Below are 11,820 nucleotides of genomic sequence, written 5' to 3'. Positions count from 1 at the left end.
ATGGACAGCATCGATTAAACCATGAAGGTAAGAGGTAAAAGGACATCTTTAGTTTTTTTCTTTGTTTTTGGTAAACCTGTTTTTGTTTTTTTTTTTTTTTTTTTTTGAGGCAGGGTCTCACTCTGTTTCTTAGGCCAGAGTGCAGTGGTGCAATGCCTCAACCTCCTGCACTCAAGGGATCCTCTTGCCTTAGCCTCCTAAGTAGCTAGGACAGCCTCCTAAGTAGCTAGGACTACAGGTGTGTGCCACCATGCCTGGCTAATTTTTAATTTAATTTAATTTAATTTAATTTTTTTTAGACAGAGTTCCGCTCTTGTCACCCAGGCTGGAGTGCAATGACGTGATCTCAGCTCACTACTGTCTCTGCCTGCCAGGTTCAAGGGATTCTCCGGCTTTAGCCTCCCGAGTAGCTGGGATTACAGGTGCCTACCACCATGCCCAGCTAATTTTTGTATTTTTAGTGGAGACGGGGTTTTGCCATGTTGGCCAGTCTGGTCTCAAACTACTGACCTCAGGTTGTCTGCCTGCCTCAGCCTCCCAGAGTGCTGGGATTCAGGCATGAGCCACTGCACCTGGCCTAATTTTTTATTTTTATTTTTTGTAGAGGCAGTTCTCACTATGTTGCCCAAGCTGGTCTTAAACTTCTGGCCTCAAGTGAGCCATCTACCTCAGCCTCCCAAAGTGTTGGGATTACAGGTGTGAGCCACTGTAACCAGCTGACTAAATTACTTTTACTTGGTATTTGAAAAATACTTTTATAAAGCTTTGGTAGAATTCCTGCAAACACATGCTAATTTGTGGTGCTATAAGAACCATGAGAAGAATCAGAAAACAAAGTCTTGAAATGAGTTACATTATAGGAAAACAGACAGTAGGTACTCAGATCTTGAACTACTGTAAATCAGAAGACTTCACTGCAATACCTTAACTTAAGTTGCAATTTGGCAGAAGTTTTGGGATTAACATTTATACCTTTTCAGTTGTCTTGTTTGTTTTGTCTGCATTCTTTTTCCTTCCACCTGACACATACTCCTGTTCCCCTCCCAAGGTTCCCAAGTGGTTTGGAGGGAGTAGGGATGGGGAGAAGAAAGAGTTAACTTTTTATGCTTTTAAGTCTCCTAGTATTACTTAACTCATTTCAGCTAGAAGAAAGATTATCTTTTAGAATATTTAATGCATGATATGTTGCATGCATTACGCATTCATTTTAAGACTTATAGTAGCATGGATTTATAAATGACATGGATAGCAAATTATTTCCAATCTAAATTGCTCTGTTCATTTTTGGGCAAAATAATTACTTGCTAGAGCAATATTTTTCTGACATGTTACAAGCCTGGGAGTGGTTTGGAAGGCTTTGAATGAATGCTGAGTATAAAGATTTTTGGTACAACTTGATTTTACTGCTTCTTTCCAGAGACTGCCAGTGGATTAGTTTGATCCTGTGTGAGGAAAAAAACTGTTTGTGAAACCAGTAATTCCACAGAGACTAGTGGTATTAGAGATAATTTTAAATTTGGGGCTCAGCCAGAATGTCTGAGCGTTGATATACCCTTTCCTTTCTGTATTAATGAATTTAAAATACATTGTTGATTTAATGTTTAGTTTGTACATTGATTTCTGGTTTGGGCTTCTTTAAACTGTGTGAATATTAGAATCCAGTGAATTTGTTAAAACATACTTGCTCATTCTGTCCTTTCATATGACATATACTAGTAGAAGACAGCTATTATTTTGAAAGCAGCAGATGTATTTAACATTCTTAATGATTGTACAGATGTGTACCGGCACAAGTATTTTGAATCAGAAAAAGCATTTGTCAAATGTAGATTTTTAGTTCATTATGAAAACATACTGTCTGTTTTATTGGTGCAATGAACAAAAGTAGTTTAGACAAAAGATTCAGAGCATTTCTGAAATGATGAAGCTTCTGTTCTTGAGACAGTCCTTTACTTACACTGTGCATCAAGGAAAAGCAGCTGGAAATACCATTTCAAACAATTCTTTTGTGAGTTATGGGCCCTTAATGCATGACCAGCTTCAGCAATGACTATGCTTCTTAGAGTCCTAAAATTTTGGAACTGAGAAGAGACAAGGCACAAGTTTTGTTTGGTCTTCATTAAGCACGTAGATGGGTAGAAAAGGATGTTTCTTTCCCTTGAGCTTTGAGCTTTTGCATTAAAATTTTTTTATTTTCCAGGTCATCTACCACGTTATATTTATTGTTAAGGGATAAAAAAAAACAGTCAAAAATCCTGATTTTCATACAAGTATAAAATGAGGGCCAGATATAGTGGCTCACGCCTGTAATCCCAGCACTTCGGGAGGCTGAGGTGGGCGGATCATGAGGTCAGGAGTTCGAGATCAGCCTGGCCAACATAGTGAAAGCCTGTCTCTATTAAAAATACAAAAGTTAGCTGGGCATGGTGGCGTGTGCCTGTAATCCCAGCTACACGGGAGGCTGAGGCAGGAGAATCGCTTGAACCCAGGAGGCGGAGGTTGTGGTGAGCAGAGATCACACCACTCACTCCAGCCTGGGCAACAGAGCAAGACTTTGTCTCAAAAACGAACCAAAAAACAAAAAACAACCTTTGCACTGCTACCACTTATCTACAATTTACAGTTATAAAATAGCTCAAAGACCATGAGGGATATAAATCCCATAGAATGAGATAACTAGGAAGGGTACACATTATGCAGTGCCTCGTTTCCATTGAAGATGCATAATTCTGGTCCATTTTAAAGTGTGAAAGGTTTTCCCCTACATCATAAAAAGGTGAAGTAAACAGATCTGTATTATGATTTTTGGCAATAATCCAATGTCTGTTAGTTTAGGGCCTATTCATTTAAATAAAGTCAGTTTTGAAAACAAAAGAGAAGTTATTCTTAGGTGGATATTTTCTGATATTTTGATTGACATTAGATACTTCCTCAGATAAGTGTTGAGTTTGGACTATGTACAGCTACCTAAACTGTAGCTTCAAATAGTTGGGTAGCAAGTCCTGTAAGCCTACCCAGTGCCTAATATTTTGTAGGTATTCAATTTTGTAAAGAACAATAATGATAATTTAAAGGGAGGTAAAACTTGTCTGCCCTATATTAGTCCTTAAATGTACATATAAATTCGTTGCAATTCAAGCAACTTCCTAATGTTAAATGCTTTTTACCTGGGTAATTGAACTCAGGGAGCAGAGGGCACAGAGTTGGCATTATCTACTCTAATTTTATGCTGTATGATTTTAACTGGGCCTTTGCTGCTTTATGATCTTTTTATTCCTCTCATATTTATTCTCTAGCACATTCCTGATGTTGATATAGCAGAAGGAAATATAATTTGTAGTTTCATGGAGCTAGGTTTGAATCATCACCTCACCACTTACCGGCTCTTTGGTCTTGGGAAACTCTCAGACCTCAAGTTCTTCAGTTAAATGAATGATAAGTACTTCACAGAATTACATGACATGTATGTAATGGATGTTACGGTGGCTGGCACTTAGTAAGCAGTAAATGTTAGTTTCTTATCTGTTCCTCTCAAGCCCTCAAGCTTTCCTGCTTTCTTTCCTCCTGTTTCCATAACTAAAAAGTTGGAGTCATTTGGTATGACCTCCTTAATCTTCCCTTTAGTTCTTTTTGTCTTTTTGTTTGTTTCAGAAGTATGTTTCCTCTACCTAACAGAGTTTTTGTGAAGATTTTTGATAATGCATGTGAAATTGCATTATTAGCATAGTTCCTGGCCTATAGTAGGCATTAAATAAAGATTAGGGTTGGGCGTGGTGGTTCATGCCTGTAATCCCAGCACTTTGGGAGGCCAAGGTGGGCAAACCACTTGAACTTGAGCTCAGGAGTTTGAGATCAGCCTGGGCAACATTGTGAAACCCCATCGCTACAAAAGATACAAAAACTAGCTGCATGTGGTGGCGTGTGCCTATAGTCCCAGCTACTCAGGAGGCTTAGGTAGGAGGATGGTTTGAGCCCAGGAGACGGAGGTTACAGTGAGCCAAGACCGTGCCATGACACTCCAGCCTGGGAAACAGAACCAGACCCTGTTTAAAAAAAAAAAGAAATTAATTAATTGACTGTGAATGTGTGAATGTAAGATTAATTTGGTCTTTGATTACCTTTCTGTGTTATTTGTCCCTTATTTTCTACTTCAATAGGTATTACCTTTCTCTGTAGTATGTTTGATGTTTCCTCATCCCTTTTCTTTTTTTTTTTTTTTTTTTTGAGACGAAGTCTGGCTTTGTCGCCCAGGCTGGAGTGCAGTGGCCGGATCTCAGCTCACTGCAAGCTCCGCCTCCCGGGTTCACGCCATTCTCCTGCCTCAGCCTCCCGAGTAGTTGGGACTACAGGCGCCCGCCACTACGCCCGGCTAGTTTTTTGTATTTTTTTAGTAGAGACGGGGTTTCACCGTGTTAGCCAGGATGGTCTCGATCTCCTGACCTCGTGATCCGCCCGTCTCGGCCTCCCAAAGTGCTGGGATTACAGGCTTGAGCCACCGCGCCCAGCTATTTTTCCACATCTTTACTAATACTTATTTTGTTTTCTGTTTTTGTTTTTGCTTTGTTTTATTTTGGGTAGCAGCCATCCTAGTGGGTACAGGGTGTTAACTCATTGTGTTTTGTTTTGTTTTGTTTCAGGCGGAGTCTCTCTGTCACACAGGCTGGAGTGCAGTTGCGTGATCTCAGCTCACTGCAACCTGCGCCTCCCAGGTTCAAGCGATTCTCCTGCCTCAGGCTCCCGAGTAGCTGGGATTACAGGCATGCGCCACCACGCCTGGTTAATTTTTGTATTTTTAGTAGAGACAGGGTTTCACCATGTTGGCCAGGCTGGTCTCGAACTCCTGACCTCAAGTGATCTGCCGGCCTCAGCCTCCCAAAGTGCTGGGATTACAGGCGTGAGCCCCCGCGCCTGGCCCCTCATCCCTTTTCAAAGAAAAAAAGTCTTCCCTATTTGGGGGAAACCCCTTTTGCTTTGCCTTGCTAGCACTCTGGTTAATACTCTTTTTTTTTTTTTGAGATGAAATCTCACTCTGTCGCCCAGGCTGCAACGCAGTGGCACGATCTCGGCTTACTGCAACGTCTGCCTCCTGGGTTCAAGCGATTCTCCTGCTTCAAACTCCCAAGTAGCCAGGACTACAGGCACGCACCACCACGCCGGCTAATTTTTGTAGTTTTGATAGCGACAGGGTTTCCCCATGTTGACCAAGCTGGTCTCAAACTCCTTACCTCAGGTGATCCTCCCGCCTTGACCTCCCACAGTGCTAGGATTACAGGCGTGAGCCACCGCACCTAGCCTAATACTCTATTTTTTAAAAATCCCTTTATTGTCAAACAGTTGAATAGTTAAGTGGCTTGGTCCCCACTTTTCCACCACCTGCTCTCATATTAAAGCCTCCTTACATTCTGATATACCATAATTCTTCTGTGAAACTGAAAGAGCATCCTCCTCCCACCCAAGCTCTCACGAAGCTTAGAAAGCTGTAAGCATTCAATGAATATTAGTTGAATAATGAATGAAATGAGAAGCTTCAAAGTTCTATCACTGAGAGTCTTCTAATGCTTTCAATCAATGGATTTAAAGAAACCCTGTAAGAAACTGTTGTACCCAAATTCCACCTAAATGGATGTTCTTGTGTAACATGAATTTTATTGTTTTTTTCTGAGAATTATATCAGAGTCAGGGAAGGCATTTTAAATATTATGTTACAGAGAAAAGTTTGAGGGCAAATTTATTAGTAAAAATCTCTTGTCTTTTCTATTAAGAGAACTCAGGCCAGGTGCAGTGGCTCACTCCTGTAATCCCAGCACTTTGGGAGGCCAAGATGGGCAGATCACTTGAGGTTAGGAGTTCGAGACCAGCCTGGCCAACATGGCAAAACCCTATCTCTACTAAAAATACAAAAATTAGCCAGGCATGGTGGTACGCACCTGTAGTCCCAGCTGCTTGGGAAGCTGAGGCAGGAGAATCACTTGAACCTGAGAGGTGGAGGTTGCTGTGAGCTGAGATCCTGCCACTGCACGCCAGCCTGGGCAACAGAGCGAGACTCTGTCTCAAAAAAAAAAAAGAGAAACTCAGACCATTGTTTTTCGAATTCAGTGATACTCAGAGCCTTTGTTCTTGAGCCCCATGTAGTCCGTTCAGCAGCCATCTTCTTCTGAGACATCTGTGATATTAACCAGAACATACCTGAATAGGGAACCATGCTGCCCTTTTGATTAATGAGAATAGCTAATGTGGCCCCAGAGGCATATGCTTTTAAGCACAACAGTCTCAACTTTGGTCAGTTTGATTTATCTTTTGTCATTATAATAGGTAGACTTGTTGACAGTTAATATTTTTGTTTTATCTGTGTAGTAGATTGTATTAGTTTGCCAAAAGTTATTACTGCAAACTTTCTTTGATTATAGTTCTCTTATCTGTTACTATTAGATCTTATATGGTGTTTGCTGTTAATTGGAAAAGTTGATTAAAGCAGGAAATAAAAAATGATATATACATACATACCATAGCATTTTTTGTTTGTTTTATTCGTTTGAGATGGAGTTTCGCTCTTTTGCCCAGGCTGGAGTGAAGTGGCGAGATACCGGGTCACTGCAACCTCTGCCCCCCTAGGTTCAAACGATTCTCCTGCCTCATCCTCCCAAGTAGCTGGGAATACAGGCACCCACCACCATGCCCGGCTAATTTTTGTACTTTTAGTAGAGACGGTTTCACCATGTTGGCCAGGATGGTCTGGAACTCCTGACCTCAGATAATCCACTCCACTTGGCCTCCCAAAGTGCTGGGATTACAGGTGTGAGCCACCGCGCCCGGCCCATAATGTTTTATTTTAGCTTAAAACAAATGTACATTTATTCACCAGTCTTTGATGTATTTAGTATGAGTTTGCTTTATTCACCAGTCTTTGATGTATTTAGTATGAGTTTGCTGATTAGAATTCTTCGTATTTTTGGCATTAATTACACCCTGTGATACATGCTTGCAACTTCTATTTACGGTTTTTTAAAGCAGAGTGAGAACTCTTAGGGACTTGAAGCAATGAGTACAAACCCTTTTTTTAGATTTTTAATTTCCCTCCCAACTTGTATATGTGTCTCACCCACATTTAAATTGAGGACAGTTTTAAAAATAATTTGTATTGGTTTAGTCTTCTAGAGTCTTCAATTTAGTTTTCAAAGAAATAATTTTTCTTATAGTTTACTTTTACTTTTTTTTCCTTTTCTTTTTTGTAGACAGGGTCTCAGTCTGTCACAGAGGCTGAAGTACAGTGGTGCTATCACTGCTCAGGTGATCCTCCCACCTTAGCCTCCCGAGTAACTGGGACTACAGGCGTGTGCCATCATGCCTGGCTAATTTTTAAAGTTTTTATAGAGATGGGGTATTACTCTGTTTGCCCAGGCTCGTCTCGAACTCCTGGGATCAAGCAATCCACCTACCCTGCACTACCAAAGTGCTGGGATTACAGGCATGAGCCACCACATCCAGCCATGTGTTAACATTTCTGTCTTTTTTGAGACAGAGTCTTGCTCTATTGCCCAGGCTGGAGTGCAGTGGCACAATCTCAGCTCACTACAACCTCTGCCTCCCAGGTTCGAGCAATTCTCCTGCCTCAGGCTCCCGAGTAGTGGATTACAGGCGCATGCCACCATATCCAGCTAATTTTTTTGTATTTTTAGTAGAGACGGGGGTTTCACCACGTTGGCCAGCCTGGTCTCGAACTCCTGACCTCAAGCGATCTGCCTGCCTTGGCCTCCCAAAGTGTTGGGATTACAGGTGTCAGCCACCGTGCCCAGTCAGTATTAATATCTCATGACAATTATGTAATTGTAATTATGGGCACAACAGGTGTTAAATAGGTTTGAGAACAATAAATAGATTAGACTCTTAGTAAGTATCACATAATGGGAAGAGAAAAGCCTGAGTGTATGCCAGTGTTGCCTGTTAGCCTACCAGTGTTCAGTTAGGGGTGTCAGTCAGTGCATGCTAAGGGTAATGGACAGCATCGATTAAACCATGAAGGTAAGAGGTAAAAGGACATCTTTAGTTTTTTTCTTTGTTTTTGGTAAACCTGTTTTTGTTTTTTTTTTTTTTTTGGGGATGTGTAATACACATAAAATGCAAAATCCTTAAGGGTACAATGTAATGAATTTTTATATTGAACACAGCCATGTAGCCACTATTCAGATCATGATAATAGAACATTACCGGGATCCTAGAAGCCTCCCTGTGCTCTGACCCAGATTCTCTCCCTGACCAGTATTCTGATTTATATCACAAGAGCAGTATTCTGACTTATGTCACAATAGATGAGATTTGTTCGATTATGAGGTTCATATAAATGGAAACATGCAGCATGCACTCTTTTGCACCTGACATTCTTTGCTTAGCATTGCTTTTGAAATTCATCCTTGTTGTATCATCAGTAGCTCCTTTTTCATTGCTGTATCATATTCTTTTCTGTGAATGTGTTATAATTTATTCATTCTGTAGTTGATTGATGTTTAGGTTTGTTTCTAGTTTTTGGACTTGTAGATAATGCTGCTATAAACATTCTTGTATATGTCTTTTGGTACACATTATAAATGCATTTTTGTTGGGTACTAGGATTGGATTGCTGGGTCATAGGGTTTGCTTATGTTCAGCTTTAGTAGATTTTGCTAAACAGATTTTTATACTCCCACTAGCAATATGTAAGAATCAATTACTTCACATCCTCCTTTGGCAAACAATAAAGTTTTTTTTTTTTTTGAGATGGAGTCTCGCTCTGTCGCCCAGGCTGGAGTGTAGTGGCGCGATCTCTGCTCACTGCAAGCTCTGCCGCCTCCCGGGTTCACGCCATTCTCCTGCCTCAGCCTCCCGAGAAGCTGGGACTACAGGTGCCCGCCACCATGCCCGGCTAATTTTCTTATATTTTTTAGTACAGACAGGGTTTCACCGTGTTTGCCAGGATGGTCTCAATTTCCTGACCTCGTGATCCGCCTACCTTGGCCTCCCAAAGGCTGGAATTACAGGCGTGAGCCACCACGCCTGGCCAATAAAGTTTTTTAAAAGGTAAGGCTGGTCTCATTCCTGAGCTCAAGCAATCTGCCTGCCTCAGCCTCCCAAAGTAAACTTTTCAAAAACTCGTTATCAGATATATGTGTGTCTAAATAATATATTGTTTTAGCATTAGTTGTATTTTTTATGAAAATAAAAGGGTCTTATGCTGTATGTAATCTGGAATTTTCTTTTCTACTTCACATTATTGCTAAGATTCATCTATATCATTGCATATAGTTGACACAGTTTTGCAGCAGTACAGTCATTTAGTGAATACATCACAGTTTATTCTCCTTGATGACATTTGGGTTGTTTCCATTTTCTTACTGTTACAAATACTACATGTTTTCTAATGTACCATGAGCAAGTTTCTCTAGTACTTGAATTTCTGAATCATAGGATTGACAGGTGTGCTACTTTACAAAATAATGCTGTATTCTAAAGAAGTTGTACCAGTTTACATTCCTACCAGAAATAAATAAGAAATGAAACCCTTTCTGTTACGAGAGAATTTTAAATTTTGACCTCAATTTCTTTTAGAGATACGGGACTGTGTCAGTTTTTCTTTTTTGTGAGTCTGTTTGGTAACTTGTTTTTAATGAAATTTATTACCTAAATTTTCAAATGTATTGGCATAAGGTCATTTGTATTTTTGACTTGTAATTTTAATGTCTGTAAGATCTATACTAGCTCTTTAAAAAACATTCCTGATATTGCTATTCTTTGCTTTTTTTACCCCTTGATCAGTATTTCTAGAGTCTTCTTGCTGGGTCAAGAAATGAACTTTTTCTTTCATATTTTTTTCTTATTGCATTAATTTTTAAAAATTTCAGTAGAATGCACGTAACATGAAGTTTACAGTTTTAACCATTTTGAAGTGGTGTTAATATACTCACATTCTTGTGCATCCATCTCCACAACTTTTCTCATTTTCCCAAACTGAAACTGTACCCATTCATCAGTAACTCTCATTCCCTCTTCCCCCTAGCCTCTGGCTGCTACCAATCTACTTTTGGTAAAATTTGACTAGTCTAGGTACCTCATATAAATGGAATGATACAGTATTCGTTTGGTTGTGAATGGTCTAGTTCACTTAGCATAATATCCTCAAGGTTCATCCATGTTATAGCACCTGTCAGAATTTTCTTACTATTAAAGGCTGGATAATATTCCATCTTTCATAATTTTTTATCATCAGTATTGGCACACAATTTATGTTAAATAACAGTTGATCAGTTAATAATTTTTTAAGTTAAGGTTTTTAGAAATTGCTTTTTCTGTATGCTTGGAATCTCCCTTTATGGGTTAGAATCAGTGAATATAGTTATTCTTAATTGCCTTGTTTTGTTTTTGCTTAATAGCTGCCCCCAATCCCTTGAGCTGCTTGCTGAGGACCAGAGTTTTATGTGTGTGTATAAGGAAGGGGGTAGGAATAAAATGATCAGCATTGTTTAAATCCGTTATGAAGAGTAATACAGCTGAGGATAATTTGGCTCAGTTGAGTTTGGGTTAGAGCCACCTGTGTGAGGAGGAAGGCACAGACAGCTCTGAGCTAGCAGTAAAATAGGAGGAGACAAACATGTGTTCCAGCTCTGCTCCTTTTGAGCTCCCTCTACTCCCACATCTACAGCTGCTGCTGATGACTAATGTTAAGCAATTTGGAGGGCCTTGTGTCTTTTAATAGTAGTAAAGAGGAGTTGTGGTATCATGTGGCTTCTGATTTTCTACTTAGAATGTCTTTTAAATTTCCAGAAATTCTATGTTGTTCCAGTTTGAGGCTTCTATTTTTTATAAAAAGAATTAATTGGTTTTTCAAAATGAAAACTTCATTTTTTCAGAATAAAATTTATGGTGATCAAGTCTTATAATTATGGGAGAGTTTTTAGATTAAAGTAGAAAATTGGTGCCAGTGAGTAAAGACACTTGAGAAAGCAGACTTAGGGAGAGGCCTCATATTCACCATTTTGACCTGAGGAAATGCCCTTTTTTGTTCCTTTTTTTGAGTCTTACTCTATTACTCAGATTGGAATGCAGTGGTGTGATCTCGGCTCACTGCAACCTCTGCCTCCCGGGTTCAAGCGATTCTCTTGCCTCAGCCTCCCGAGGAGCTAGGGTTACAGGCATGTGCCACCATACCCAGCTAATTTTTTTTTTTTTAAGTAGAGACAGGGTTTTACCACGTTGGCCAGACTGGTCTCGAACTCCTGACCTCAAGTGATCCACCAGCCTTCGCCTCCCAAAGTGCTGGGATTACAAGCGTGAGACACTGTGGCCTAGAATTTAGGTCTTTCTTTTCTTCTTCTTCTTCTTTTCTTTTTTTTGAGACAGAGTCTTGCTCTTTCGCCCAGGCTGGAGTGCAGTGGCATCATCTCAGCTCACTGCAACCTCCGCCTCCTGGGTTCAAGTGATTCTCCTGCCTCAGCCTCCCGAGTCTCTCTTCCAGACCAGCCTGGCCCGCATGGTGAAACCTGTCTCTACTAAAAATAGAAAAATTAGCTAGGCCTTTGGGAGGCAAAGGCAGGAGGATCACTTGAGCTCAGCAGTTTGAGACCAGCCTGGGCAACATATGAAACCCTGTGTCTACAAAAAATACAAGAATTAGCTAGGTGCGGTGGTGTGCACCTGTAGTCCCAGCTATTCGTTTGAGGATCGTTTGAACCTGGGTGGTTGAAGGTACAGTGAGCCTGGGCAACAAAACAAGACCTTGTCAAAAAAAAAAAAAAAAACCAAAGAATTATCTTCCTGGGTCAAATAATATATACATTTTTAATTTTGACAACT

General features: G+C 40.2%; 1 protein-coding gene across 1 annotated transcript in view; it reads left to right on the top strand.

Moving 5' to 3' along the window:
- The window catches only part of SPATS2 (spermatogenesis associated, serine-rich 2), a 185,234-nt gene that overhangs the window by 53,015 nt on the left and 120,399 nt on the right, over positions 1–11,820 (top strand). The gene's annotated exons all lie outside the window — the stretch shown is intronic.

This window comes from Colobus angolensis, unplaced genomic scaffold (genome assembly GCF_000951035.1).
Source record: "Colobus angolensis palliatus isolate OR3802 unplaced genomic scaffold, Cang.pa_1.0 Scaffold151, whole genome shotgun sequence".
Taxonomy (NCBI): Eukaryota; Metazoa; Chordata; class Mammalia; order Primates; family Cercopithecidae; genus Colobus; species Colobus angolensis.
This window is presented reverse-complemented; position numbering and strand designations above follow the sequence as displayed.